Source organism: Notamacropus eugenii, chromosome 4, assembly GCF_028372415.1.
Source record: "Notamacropus eugenii isolate mMacEug1 chromosome 4, mMacEug1.pri_v2, whole genome shotgun sequence".
In the NCBI taxonomy this organism is placed as follows: domain Eukaryota; kingdom Metazoa; phylum Chordata; class Mammalia; order Diprotodontia; family Macropodidae; genus Notamacropus; species Notamacropus eugenii.
Genome location: NC_092875.1, coordinates 311133667 through 311147576, shown reverse-complemented (window position 1 = coordinate 311147576; position 13910 = coordinate 311133667).

Sequence of the window (13910 nt, the reverse complement as noted above, 5' to 3'; positions counted from 1 at the left end):
AAAGCAAACCCTGACCATAACCCTAACCTTAACCCCAACCCTATACCAAACACTAACCCTAACCCTAAATGCACTATGAACCTAACCCTAACCTTACCCTAACCCTAAACTTAACCCTAAACCTAACCCTAAACCTAACGCTAACCCTCAACCTAACCCTAAACCCTAACGCTAACACTAACCCAACCCCTAACACTAAACACTTACCCTTACCCTGAATGCACTCGATTCTAATCCTAACCCTAAACCTACGCTTAAATGCACTCTAACCCTAACCCTAACGCTAAGCCAAACCCTAACCTTAACCCTAACCCTATCCCTAACTGTAACCCTAAACCTAAGCCTACCCCTAACCGTAACCTAAACCCTAATGATAATACTAACCCTAATAATAAATGTGCTCGATTGTAACCCTAACCCTAACCCTCGATTTTAATGCTAACTGTAACCCTTACCATAACCCTAAACCTAAATCTAACCCTACCCGTAACCCTAAACATAACCCTACACCTAACTGTAACCCCAAATCGATTCTAACCCTAACCCTAACCCTAACCCTAACCCTAAAACTAACCCTGAACCATAACCCTAACCCGAACATAAACCCTCACATTAACCCTAACCCTAACCCTAACCCTAACCCTACTCCTAACTTGAACCCTAACGTTAAACCTAAATGCACTCGATTCTAACCATAACCCTAAACCTAACACTAAACCTAACCCTAACCCTAACTCTAAATATAACCCTCAATTCTAACCCTAAACTTAACAGTACATGCACTCGATTCTAACCCTAACCCTAACACTAACCCTAACTCTAAAACTAACCCCGAACTCTAACCATAACCCCAAACCAAACCCTCACAGTAACCCTAACACTAACTCTAACCCTAACCTTATTCCTAACTTTAACCCTAACCCTAACCCTACATGCACTCGATTCTAACCGTAACCCTAACCCTAACCCTAAAGACATGCTAACACTAGCCCAAAACATAACCCTAACCCTAACCCTAACCAAAACCCTAACCGTAACCCTAACCCTAACACTAAACCTAACCCTAACCCTAACCCTAAATATGACACTCAATTCTAACCCTAAACTTAACAGTACATGCACTCGATTCTAACCCTAACCCTAAAGCTAACACTAACCCTTATCTTAATGTTGACGCTAAACTTAACCTTATCCCTAAAAGCACTCGATTCTAACCCTAACCCTAAACCGAACCCTAAATGCACTCTAAGACTAACCCAAATCCTAACGCTAACCCAAAGCATAACCCTCACCCTAAACACTAACCCTAACCCTAATCCTAACTGTGACCCTAACCCTAACCCTAAACCTAACCATAACCTTAACCCTAACGATAACCCTTACCCTAAACCACAATGCACTCCCTTCTAACCCTAACACTAATCCTGACCCTAAATGCACTCTAACTCTAACCCTAAAACTAACCTTAAACCTAACTCTAACCATAACCCTAATCCTAACCCTAACCTGAAACCTAAATCTAACCCTAATCCTAACCCTAACCCTGAACCTAACCCTGAACCATAACGCTAACCCTAACCCAAACCCTCACCATAACCCTAACCCTACCTCTAACCCTAACCCTAACCCTAACTCTACCCCTAACTTTAACCCTAACCCTAACCCTAAATGCACTCTATTCTAACTGTAACCTTAACCTTAACCTTAAAGGCACTCTAACACTAGCCGAAACCCTAACCCTGGCCCTAACCATAATCCTAACCGTAAACGCTAACCCTAACCCAAACCCTATCTGTAACCCTAATCCTAAATTTAACCTTAACCCAAACCCGAAACCCGAACCCTAACCCTAAACCAAACCCTAAACCTAACCCTAACCCTACCTGTAACACTAACCCTAACACTACCCCTAAATGCACTCTTACACTAACCCTAAACCTAAACCTCACCCTAACCTAAACCGTAACCCTAAACCCTAACTCCGACATGCACTCGATTCTAACTCTAACCCTAAACCTACCCTTGAATGCACTCTAAACCTAACCCTAACTCTAACCCGAAACCTAACCCTAAACCCTAACCCTAACCCTAAAGCAAACCCTGACCGTAACCCTAACCCTATACTAAACCCTAACACTAACCCTAACCCTAAATGCACTATGAACCTAACCCTAACCTTACCCTATCCCTAAACTTAACCCTAAACCTAACCCTAAACCTAAGGCTAATCCTAACCCTAACCCTAAACCCTAACGCTCACACTAACCCAAACCCTTACCCTAAACACTTACCCTTACCCTGAATGCACTCGATTCTAACCCTAACCCTAAACCTACCCTTAAATGCACTCTAACCCTAACTCTAACGCTAATCCAAACCCTAACCTTAACCCTAACACTATCCCTAATTGTAACGCTAATCCTAACCCTACACCTAACCGTAACCTAAACCCTAACGATAATCCTAACCCTAATACTAAATGCGCTCGATTGTAACCCTAACCCTAACCCTCGATTGTAATGCTAACTGTAACACTTACCATAACCCTAAACCTAAATCTAACCCTAACCGTAACCGTAAACATAAGCCTACACCTAACCGTAACCCCAAATCGATTCTAACCCTAACCCTAACCCTAACCCTAACCCAAACCCTATCTGTAACCCTAATCCTAAATTTAACCTTAACTCTAATCGGAAACCCGAACCCTAACCCTAAACCAAACCCTAAACCCAACCCTAACCCTTACTGTAACACTAACCCTAACACTACCCCTAAATGCACACTTACCCTAACCCTAAACCTAAACCTCACCCTAACCCAAACCGTAACCCTAAACCCTAACCCCGACATGCACTCGATTCTAACTCTAACCCTAAACCTCCCCTTAAATGCACTCTAACCCTAACCCTAACCCTAACCCTAACCCTAAAGCAAACCCTGACCATAACCCTAACCTTAACCCCAACCCTATACCAAACACTAACCCTAACCCTAAATGCACTATGAACCTAACCCTAACCTTACCCTAACCCTAAACTTAACCCTAAACCTAACCCTAAACCTAACGCTAACCCTCAACCTAACCCTAAACCCTAACGCTAACACTAACCCAACCCCTAACACTAAACACTTACCCTTACCCTGAATGCACTCGATTCTAATCCTAACCCTAAACCTACGCTTAAATGCACTCTAACCCTAACCCTAACGCTAAGCCAAACCCTAACCTTAACCCTAACCCTATCCCTAACTGTAACCCTAAACCTAAGCCTACCCCTAACCGTAACCTAAACCCTAATGATAATACTAACCCTAATAATAAATGTGCTCGATTGTAACCCTAACCCTAACCCTCGATTTTAATGCTAACTGTAACCCTTACCATAACCCTAAACCTAAATCTAACCCTACCCGTAACCCTAAACATAACCCTACACCTAACTGTAACCCCAAATCGATTCTAACCCTAACCCTAACCCTAACCCTAACCCTAAAACTAACCCTGAACCATAACCCTAACCCGAACATAAACCCTCACATTAACCCTAACCCTAACCCTAACCCTAACCCTACTCCTAACTTGAACCCTAACGTTAAACCTAAATGCACTCGATTCTAACCATAACCCTAAACCTAACACTAAACCTAACCCTAACCCTAACTCTAAATATAACCCTCAATTCTAACCCTAAACTTAACAGTACATGCACTCGATTCTAACCCTAACCCTAACACTAACCCTAACTCTAAAACTAACCCCGAACTCTAACCATAACCCCAAACCAAACCCTCACAGTAACCCTAACACTAACTCTAACCCTAACCTTATTCCTAACTTTAACCCTAACCCTAACCCTACATGCACTCGATTCTAACCGTAACCCTAACCCTAACCCTAAAGACATGCTAACACTAGCCCAAAACATAACCCTAACCCTAACCCTAACCAAAACCCTAACCGTAACCCTAACCCTAACACTAAACCTAACCCTAACCCTAACCCTAAATATGACACTCAATTCTAACCCTAAACTTAACAGTACATGCACTCGATTCTAACCCTAACCCTAAAGCTAACACTAACCCTTATCTTAATGTTGACGCTAAACTTAACCTTATCCCTAAAAGCACTCGATTCTAACCCTAACCCTAAACCGAACCCTAAATGCACTCTAAGACTAACCCAAATCCTAACGCTAACCCAAAGCATAACCCTCACCCTAAACACTAACCCTAACCCTAATCCTAACTGTGACCCTAACCCTAACCCTAAACCTAACCATAACCTTAACCCTAACGATAACCCTTACCCTAAACCACAATGCACACCCTTCTAACCCTAACACTAATCCTGACCCTAAATGCACTCTAACTCTAACCCTAAAACTAACCTTAAACCTAACTCTAACCATAACCCTAATCCTAACCCTAACCTGAAACCTAAATCTAACCCTAATCCTAACCCTAACCCTGAACCTAACCCTGAACCATAACGCTAACCCTAACCCAAACCCTCACCATAACCCTAACCCTACCTCTAACCCTAACCCTAACCCTAACTCTACCCCTAACTTTAACCCTAACCCTAACCCTAAATGCACTCTATTCTAACTGTAACCTTAACCTTAACCTTAAAGGCACTCTAACACTAGCCGAAACCCTAACCCTGGCCCTAACCATAATCCTAACCGTAAACGCTAACCCTAACCCAAACCCTATCTGTAACCCTAATCCTAAATTTAACCTTAACCCAAACCCGAAACCCGAACCCTAACCCTAAACCAAACCCTAAACCTAACCCTAACCCTACCTGTAACACTAACCCTAACACTACCCCTAAATGCACTCTTACACTAACCCTAAACCTAAACCTCACCCTAACCTAAACCGTAACCCTAAACCCTAACTCCGACATGCACTCGATTCTAACTCTAACCCTAAACCTACCCTTGAATGCACTCTAAACCTAACCCTAACTCTAACCCGAAACCTAACCCTAAACCCTAACCCTAACCCTAAAGCAAACCCTGACCGTAACCCTAACCCTATACTAAACCCTAACACTAACCCTAACCCTAAATGCACTATGAACCTAACCCTAACCTTACCCTATCCCTAAACTTAACCCTAAACCTAACCCTAAACCTAAGGCTAATCCTAAGCCTAACCCTAAACCCTAACGCTCACACTAACCCAAACCCTTACCCTAAACACTTACCCTTACCCTGAATGCACTCGATTCTAACCCTAACCCTAAACCTACCCTTAAATGCACTCTAACCCTAACTCTAACGCTAATCCAAACCCTAACCTTAACCCTAACACTATCCCTAATTGTAACGCTAATCCTAACCCTACACCTAACCGTAACCTAAACCCTAACGATAATCCTAACCCTAATACTAAATGCGCTCGATTGTAACCCTAACCCTAACCCTCGATTGTAATGCTAACTGTAACACTTACCATAACCCTAAACCTAAATCTAACCCTAACCGTAACCGTAAACATAACCCTACACCTAACCGTAACCCCAAATCGATTCTAACCCTAACCCTAACCCTAACCCTAACCCAAACCCTATCTGTAACCCTAATCCTAAATTTAACCTTAACTCTAATCGGAAACCCGAACCCTAACCCTAAACCAAACCCTAAACCCAACCCTAACCCTTACTGTAACACTAACCCTAACACTACCCCTAAATGCACACTTACCCTAACCCTAAACCTAAACCTCACCCTAACCCAAACCGTAACCCTAAACCCTAACCCCGACATGCACTCGATTCTAACTCTAACCCTAAACCTCCCCTTAAATGCACTCTAACCCTAACCCTAACCCTAACCCTAACCCTAAAGCAAACCCTGACCATAACCCTAACCTTAACCCCAACCCTATACCAAACACTAACCCTAACCCTAAATGCACTATGAACCTAACCCTAACCTTACCCTAACCCTAAACTTAACCCTAAACCTAACCCTAAACCTAACGCTAACCCTCAACCTAACCCTAAACCCTAACGCTAACACTAACCCAACCCCTAACACTAAACACTTACCCTTACCCTGAATGCACTCGATTCTAATCCTAACCCTAAACCTACGCTTAAATGCACTCTAACCCTAACCCTAACGCTAAGCCAAACCCTAACCTTAACCCTAACCCTATCCCTAACTGTAACCCTAAACCTAAGCCTACCCCTAACCGTAACCTAAACCCTAATGATAATACTAACCCTAATAATAAATGTGCTCGATTGTAACCCTAACCCTAACCCTCGATTTTAATGCTAACTGTAACCCTTACCATAACCCTAAACCTAAATCTAACCCTACCCGTAACCCTAAACATAACCCTACACCTAACTGTAACCCCAAATCGATTCTAACCCTAACCCTAACCCTAACCCTAACCCTAAAACTAACCCTGAACCATAACCCTAACCCGAACATAAACCCTCACATTAACCCTAACACTAACTCGAACACTAACCCTACTCCTAACTTGAACCCTAACGTTAAACCTAAATGCACTCGATTCTAACCATAACCCTAAACCTAACACTAAACCTAACCCTAACCCTAACTCTAAATATAACCCTCAATTCTAACCCTAAACTTAACAGTACATGCACTCGATTCTAACCCTAACCCTAACACTAACCCTAACTCTAAAACTAACCCCGAACTCTAACCATAACCCCAAACCAAACCCTCACAGTAACCCTAACACTAACTCTAACCCTAACCTTATTCCTAACTTTAACCCTAACCCTAACCCTACATGCACTCGATTCTAACCGTAACCCTAACCCTAACCCTAAAGACATGCTAACACTAGCCCAAAACATAACCCTAACCCTAACCCTAACCAAAACCCTAACCGTAACCCTAACCCTAACACTAAACCTAACCCTAACCCTATCCCTAAATATAACCTTCAATTCTAACCCTAAACTTAACAGTACATGCACTCGATTCTAACCCTAACCCTAAAGCTAACACTAACCCTTATCTTAATGTTGACGCTAAACTTAACCTTATCCCTAAAAGCACTCGATTCTAACCCTAACCCTAAACCGAACCCTAAATGCACTCTAAGACTAACCCAAATCCTAACGCTAACCCAAAGCATAACCCTCACCCTAAACACTAACCCTAACCCTAATCCTAACTGTGACCCTAACCCTAACCCTAAACCTAACCATAACCTTAACCCTAACGATAACCCTTACCCTAAACCACAATGCACTCCCTTCTAACCCTACCACTAATCCTGACCCTAAATGCACTCTAACTCTAACCCTAAAACTAACCTTAAACCTAACTCTAACCATAACCCTAATCCTAACCCTAACCTGAAACCTAAATCTAACCCTAATCCTAACCCTAACCCTGAACCTAACCCTGAACCATAACGCTAACCCTAACCCAAACCCTCACCATAACCCTAACCCTACCTCTAACCCTAACCCTAACCCTAACTCTACCCCTAACTTTAACCCTAACCCTAACCCTAAATGCACTCTATTCTAACTGTAACCTTAACCTTAACCTTAAAGGCACTCTAACACTAGCCGAAACCCTAACCCTGACCCGAACCGTAATCCTAACCGTAAACGCTAACCCTAACCCAAACCCTATCTGTAACCCTAATCCTAAATTTAACCTTAACCATAACCCGAAACCCGAACCCTAACCCTAAACCAAACCCTAAACCTAACCCTAACCCTACCTGTAACACTAACCCTAACACTACCCCTAAATGCACTCTTACACTAACCCTAAACCTAAACCTCACCCTAACCTAAACCGTAACCCTAAACCCTAACCCCGACATGCACTCGATTCTAACTCTAACCCTAAACCTACCCTTGAATGCACTCTAAACCTAACCCTAACTCTAACCCGAAACCTAACCCTAAACCCTAACCCTAACCCTAAAGCAAACCCTGACCGTAACCCTAACCCTATACTAAACCCTAACACTAACCCTAACCCTAAATGCACTATGAACCTAACCCTAACCTTACCCTATCCCTAAACTTAACCCTAAACCTAACCCTAAACCTAAGGCTAATCCTAACCCTAACCCTAAACCCTAACGCTCACACTAACCCAAACCCTTACCCTAAACACTTACCCTTACCCTGAATGCACTCGATTCTAACCCTAACCCTAAACCTACCCTTAAATGCACTCTAACCCTAACTCTAACGCTAATCCAAACCCTAACCTTAACCCTAACACTATCCCTAATTGTAACGCTAATCCTAACCCTACACCTAACCGTAACCTAAACCCTAACGATAATCCTAACCCTAATACTAAATGCGCTCGATTGTAACCCTAACCCTAACCCTCGATTGTAATGCTAACTGTAACACTTACCATAACCCTAAACCTAAATCTAACCCTAACCGTAACCGTAAACATAACCCTACACCTAACCGTAACCCCAAATCGATTCTAACCCTAACCCTAACCTTAACCCTAACCCAAACCCTATCTGTAACCCTAATCCTAAATTTAACCTTAACTCTAACCGGAAACCCGAACCCTAACCCTAAACCAAACCCTAAACCCAACCCTAACCCTTACTGTAACACTAACCCTAACACTACCCCTAAATGCACACTTACCCTAACCCTAAACCTAAACCTCACCCTAACCCAAACCGTAACCCTAAACCCTAACCCCGACATGCACTCGATTCTAACTCTAACCCTAAACCTCCCCTTAAATGCACTCTAACCCTAACCCTAACCCTAACCCTAACCCTAAAGCAAACCCTGACCATAACCCTAACCTTAACCCCAACCCTATACCAAACACTAACCCTAACCCTAAATGCACTATGAACCTAACCCTAACCTTACCCTAACCCTAAACTTAACCCTAAACCTAACCCTAAACCTAACGCTAACCCTCAACCTAACCCTAAACCCTAACGCTAACACTAACCCAACCCCTAACACTAAACACTTACCCTTACCCTGAATGCACTCGATTCTAATCCTAACCCTAAACCTACGCTTAAATGCACTCTAACCCTAACCCTAACGCTAAGCCAAACCCTAACCTTAACCCTAACCCTATCCCTAACTGTAACCCTAAACCTAAGCCTACCCCTAACCGTAACCTAAACCCTAATGATAATACTAACCCTAATAATAAATGTGCTCGATTGTAACCCTAACCCTAACCCTCGATTTTAATGCTAACTGTAACCCTTACCATAACCCTAAACCTAAATCTAACCCTACCCGTAACCCTAAACATAACCCTACACCTAACTGTAACCCCAAATCGATTCTAACCCTAACCCTAACCCTAACCCTAACCCTAAAACTAACCCTGAACCATAACCCTAACCCGAACATAAACCCTCACATTAACCCTAACACTAACTCGAACACTAACCCTACTCCTAACTTGAACCCTAACGTTAAACCTAAATGCACTCGATTCTAACCATAACCCTAAACCTAACACTAAACCTAACCCTAACCCTAACTCTAAATATAACCCTCAATTCTAACCCTAAACTTAACAGTACATGCACTCGATTCTAACCCTAACCCTAACACTAACCCTAACTCTAAAACTAACCCCGAACTCTAACCATAACCCCAAACCAAACCCTCACAGTAACCCTAACACTAACTCTAACCCTAACCTTATTCCTAACTTTAACCCTAACCCTAACCCTACATGCACTCGATTCTAACTGTAACCCTAACCCTAACCCTAAAGACATGCTAACACTAGCCCAAACCATAACCCTAACCCTAACCCTAACCAAAACCCTAACCGTAACCCTAACCCTAACACTAAACCTAACCCTAACCCTAACCCTAAATATGACACTCAATTCTAACCCTAAACTTAACAGTACATGCACTCGATTCTAACCCTAACCCTAAAGCTAACACTAACCCTTATCTTAATGTTGACGCTAAACTTAACCTTATCCCTAAAAGCACTCGATTCTAACCCTAACCCTAAACCGAACCCTAAATGCACTCTAAGACTAACCCAAATCCTAACGCTAACCCAAAGCATAACCCTCACCCTAAACACTAACCCTAACCCTAATCCTAACTGTGACCCTAACCCTAACCCTAAACCTAACCATAACCTTAACCCTAACGATAACCCTTACCCTAAACCACAATGCACTCCCTTCTAACCCTAACACTAATCCTGACCCTAAATGCACTCTAACTCTAACCCTAAAACTAACCTTAAACCTAACTCTAACCATAACCCTAATCCTAACCCTAACCTGAAACCTAAATCTAACCCTAATCCTAACCCTAACCCTGAACCTAACCCTGAACCATAACGCTAACCCTAACCCAAACCCTCACCATAACCCTAACCCTACCTCTAACCCTAACCCTAACCCTAACTCTACCCCTAACTTTAACCCTAACCCTAACCCTAAATGCACTCTATTCTAACTGTAACCTTAACCTTAACCTTAAAGGCACTCTAACACTAGCCGAAACCCTAACCCTGACCCGAACCGTAATCCTAACCGTAAACGCTAACCCTAACCCAAACCCTATCTGTAACCCTAATCCTAAATTTAACCTTAACCATAACCCGAAACCCGAACCCTAACCCTAAACCAAACCCTAAACCTAACCCTAACCCTACCTGTAACACTAACCCTAACACTACCCCTAAATGCACTCTTACACTAACCCTAAACCTAAACCTCACCCTAACCTAAACCGTAACCCTAAACCCTAACCCCGACATGCACTCGATTCTAACTCTAACCCTAAACCTACCCTTGAATGCACTCTAAACCTAACCCTAACTCTAACCCGAAACCTAACCCTAAACCCTAACCCTAACCCTAAAGCAAACCCTGACCGTAACCCTAACCCTATACTAAACCCTAACACTAACCCTAACCCTAAATGCACTATGAACCTAACCCTAACCTTACCCTATCCCTAAACTTAACCCTAAACCTAACCATAAACCTAAGGCTAATCCTAACCCTAACCCTAAACCCTAACGCTCACACTAACCCAAACCCTTACCCTAAACACTTACCCTTACCCTGAATGCACTCGATTCTAACCCTAACCCTAAACCTACCCTTAAATGCACTCTAACCCTAACTCTAACGCTAATCCAAACCCTAACCTTAACCCTAACACTATCCCTAATTGTAACGCTAATCCTAACCCTACACCTAACCGTAACCTAAACCCTAACGATAATCCTAACCCTAATACTAAATGCGCTCGATTGTAACCCTAACCCTAACCCTCGATTGTAATGCTAACTGTAACACTTACCATAACCCTAAACCTAAATCTAACCCTAACCGTAACCGTAAACATAACCCTACACCTAACCGTAACCCCAAATCGATTCTAACCCTAACCCTAACCCTAACCCTAACCCAAACCCTATCTGTAACCCTAATCCTAAATTTAACCTTAACTCTAATCGGAAACCCGAACCCTAACCCTAAACCAAACCCTAAACCCAACCCTAACCCTTACTGTAACACTAACCCTAACACTACCCCTAAATGCACACTTACCCTAACCCTAAACCTAAACCTCACCCTAACCCAAACCGTAACCCTAAACCCTAACCCCGACATGCACTCGATTCTAACTCTAACCCTAAACCTCCCCTTAAATGCACTCTAACCCTAACCCTAACCCTAACCCTAACCCTAAAGCAAACCCTGACCATAACCCTAACCTTAACCCCAACCCTATACCAAACACTAACCCTAACCCTAAATGCACTATGAACCTAACCCTAACCTTACCCTAACCCTAAACTTAACCCTAAACCTAACCCTAAACCTAACGCTAACCCTCAACCTAACCCTAAACCCTAACGCTAACACTAACCCAACCCCTAACACTAAACACTTACCCTTACCCTGAATGCACTCGATTCTAATCCTAACCCTAAACCTACGCTTAAATGCACTCTAACCCTAACCCTAACGCTAAGCCAAACCCTAACCTTAACCCTAACCCTATCCCTAACTGTAACCCTAAACCTAAGCCTACCCCTAACCGTAACCTAAACCCTAATGATAATACTAACCCTAATAATAAATGTGCTCGATTGTAACCCTAACCCTAACCCTCGATTTTAATGCTAACTGTAACCCTTACCATAACCCTAAACCTAAATCTAACCCTACCCGTAACCCTAAACATAACCCTACACCTAACTGTAACCCCAAATCGATTCTAACCCTAACCCTAACCCTAACCCTAACCCTAAAACTAACCCTGAACCATAACCCTAACCCGAACATAAACCCTCACATTAACCCTAACACTAACTCGAACACTAACCCTACTCCTAACTTGAACCCTAACGTTAAACCTAAATGCACTCGATTCTAACCATAACCCTAAACCTAACACTAAACCTAACCCTAACCCTAACTCTAAATATAACCCTCAATTCTAACCCTAAACTTAACAGTACATGCACTCGATTCTAACCCTAACCCTAACACTAACCCTAACTCTAAAACTAACCCCGAACTCTAACCATAACCCCAAACCAAACCCTCACAGTAACCCTAACACTAACTCTAACCCTAACCTTATTCCTAACTTTAACCCTAACCCTAACCCTACATGCACTCGATTCTAACCGTAACCCTAACCCTAACCCTAAAGACATGCTAACACTAGCCCAAAACATAACCCTAACCCTAACCCTAACCAAAACCCTAACCGTAACCCTAACCCTAACACTAAACCTAACCCTAACCCTATCCCTAAATATAACCTTCAATTCTAACCCTAAACTTAACAGTACATGCACTCGATTCTAACCCTAACCCTAAAGCTAACACTAACCCTTATCTTAATGTTGACGCTAAACTTAACCTTATCCCTAAAAGCACTCGATTCTAACCCTAACCCTAAACCGAACCCTAAATGCACTCTAAGACTAACCCAAATCCTAACGCTAACCCAAAGCATAACCCTCACCCTAAACACTAACCCTAACCCTAATCCTAACTGTGACCCTAACCCTAACCCTAAACCTAACCATAACCTTAACCCTAACGATAACCCTTACCCTAAACCACAATGCACTCCCTTCTAACCCTAACACTAATCCTGACCCTAAATGCACTCTAACTCTAACCCTAAAACTAACCTTAAACCTAACTCTAACCATAACCCTAATCCTAACCCTAACCTGAAACCTAAATCTAACCCTAATCCTAACCCTAACCCTGAACCTAACCCTGAACCATAACGCTAACCCTAACCCAAACCCTCACCATAACCCTAACCCTACCTCTAACCCTAACCCTAACCCTAACTCTACCCCTAACTTTAACCCTAACCCTAACCCTAAATGCACTCTATTCTAACTGTAACCTTAACCTTAACCTTAAAGGCACTCTAACACTAGCCGAAACCCTAACCCTGACCCGAACCGTAATCCTAACCGTAAACGCTAACCCTAACCCAAACCCTATCTGTAACCCTAATCCTAAATTTAACCTTAACCATAACCCGAAACCCGAACCCTAACCCTAAACCAAACCCTAAACCTAACCCTAACCCTACCTGTAACACTAACCCTAACACTACCCCTAAATGCACTCTTACACTAACCCTAAACCTAAACCTCACCCTAACCTAAACCGTAACCCTAAACCCTAACCCCGACATGCACTCGATTCTAACTCTAACCCTAAACCTACCCTTGAATGCACTCTAAACCTAACCCTAACTCTAACCCGAAACCTAACCCTAAACCCTAACCCTAACCCTAAAGCAAACCCTGACCGTAACCCTAACCCTATACCAAACCCTAACACTAACCCTAACCCTAAATGCACTATGAACCTAACCCTAACCTTACCCTATCCCT